The following is a 2,500-nucleotide window of genomic DNA, read 5'->3' as shown; positions in this document are numbered from 1 at the left end:
AATCTAACAGGCCAAGATTGGATCTCAAAATGTTGCTAAGTCCATGGCCACGATAAGCCATTTCTATCAAGAAGGCCATGGACAGTTCTAAACAACCACGAAAGCTTCCAAGAGTTGAAACATTGCCTATCAAGTAGGCCGTAGCAGCCCATAGCAACCCAACCAAGATAATCTAACAGGCCAAGATTGGTTGGAGATTTCAAAATTTGGCTAAGTCCAGATTTTTTTACCCTTCGGGAAAACAACCCTAGTTCACCAAGTTGAACGCGAAAAACTGTCCATAGGATACGCACAAAACGTTTATTGAGTTGGTCACCATATGTGGAAATTATGGTGAAAATAAGCCAAGTTCCGGAGTTTTTAACTCACACGAAACCACGAAAAACTTTCATTAGGAAAACTTGGTTGGAGCACCCTACTGCAGAACACACCGACATGGACGAAAGGGTTGACTGGCTAAGAGAAAAAATTTTTGCGGGACCACTTAAAACATCATAGTTAGACCTAGCAAATGATGAAAAGTGAAACCCGCGATCGATTGGAGAAACCTTATTTTACACTGAAAAATTCCACATAAGGAAAATTTGTATGGAGCACCCTACTGCAGAACACACCGACAGGGCCGGGAAGGAAGGCCCGGTCCAAGAAAAAATTTTTGCGGGACCACTCAAAACATCATAGTTAGACCTAGCAAATGATGAAAAGTGAAACCCGCGATCGATTGGAGAAACCTTATTTTACACTGAAAAATTCCACATAAGCAAAATTTGTATGGAGCACCCTACTGCAGAACACACCGACAGGGCCGGGAAGGAAGGCCCGGTCCAAGAAAAAATTTTTGCGGGACCACTCAAAACATCATAGTTAGACCTAGCAAATGATGAAAAGTGAAACCCGCGATCGATTGGAGAAACCTTATTTTACACTGAAAAATTCCACATAAGGAAAATTTGTATGGAGCACCCTACTGCAGAGCACACCGACAGGGCCGGGAAGGAAGGCCCGGTCCAAGAAAAAATTTTTGCGGGACCACTCAAAACATCATAGTTAGACCTAGCAAATGATGAAAAGTGAAACCCGCGATCGATTGGAGAAACCTTATTTTACACTGAAAAATTCCACATAAGGAAAATTTGTATGGAGCACCCTACTGCAGAGCACACCGACAGGGCCGGGAAGGAAGGCCCGGTCCAAGAAAAAATTTTTGCGGGACCACTCAAAACATCATAGTTAGACCTAGCAAATGATGAAAAGTGAAACCCGCGATCGATTGGAGAAACCTTATTTTACACTGAAAAATTCCACATAAGGAAAATTTGTATGGAGCACCCTACTGCAGAGCACACCGACAGGGCCGGGAAGGAAGGCCCGGTCCAAGAAAAAATTTTTGCGGGACCACTCAAAACATCATAGTTAGACCTAGCAAATGATGAAAAGTGAAACCCGCGATCGATTGGAGAAACCTTATTTTACACTGAAAAATTCCACATAAGGAAAATTTGTATGGAGCACCCTACTGCAGAACACACCGACAGGGCCGGGAAGGAAGGCCCGGTCCAAGAAAAAATTTTTGCGGGACCACTCAAAACATCATAGTTAGACCTAGCAAATGATGAAAAGTGAAACCCGCGATCGATTGGAGAAACCTTATTTTACACTGAAAAATTCCACATAAGGAAAATTTGTATGGAGCACCCTACTGCAGAACACACCGACAGGGCCGGGAAGGAAGGCCCGGTCCAAGAAAAAATTTTTGCGGGACCACTCAAAACATCATAGTTAGACCTAGCAAATGATGAAAAGTGAAACCCGCGATCGATTGGAGAAACCTTATTTTACACTGAAAAATTCCACATAAGCAAAATTTGTATGGAGCACCCTACTGCAGAGCACACCGACAGGGCCGGGAAGGAAGGCCCGGTCCAAGAAAAAATTTTTGCGGGACCACTCAAAACATCATAGTTAGACCTAGCAAATGATGAAAAGTGAAACCCGCGATCGATTGGAGAAACCTTATTTTACACTGAAAAATTCCACATAAGGAAAATTTGTATGGAGCACCCTACTGCAGAGCACACCGACAGGGCCGGGAAGGAAGGCCCGGTCCAAGAAAAAATTTTTGCGGGACCACTCAAAACATCATAGTTAGACCTAGCAAATGATGAAAAGTGAAACCCGCGATCGATTGGAGAAACCTTATTTTACACTGAAAAATTCCACATAAGGAAAATTTGTATGGAGCACCCTACTGCAGAGCACACCGACAGGGCCGGGAAGGAAGGCCCGGTCCAAGAAAAAATTTTTGCGGGACCACTCAAAACATCATAGTTAGACCTAGCAAATGATGAAAAGTGAAACCCGCGATCGATTGGAGAAACCTTATTTTACACTGAAAAATTCCACATAAGGAAAATTTGTATGGAGCACCCTACTGTGGTCACCATCGGTCGAGTTGGTCGAGACGGGCAAAAAATTTTTTTTTCCATATCGTCTCAAAACA

This window comes from Anopheles marshallii, assembly GCF_943734725.1.
Source record: "Anopheles marshallii chromosome X unlocalized genomic scaffold, idAnoMarsDA_429_01 X_unloc_30, whole genome shotgun sequence".
Taxonomy (NCBI): domain Eukaryota; kingdom Metazoa; phylum Arthropoda; class Insecta; order Diptera; family Culicidae; genus Anopheles; species Anopheles marshallii.
Note: the sequence above shows the minus strand (reverse complement) of the source record.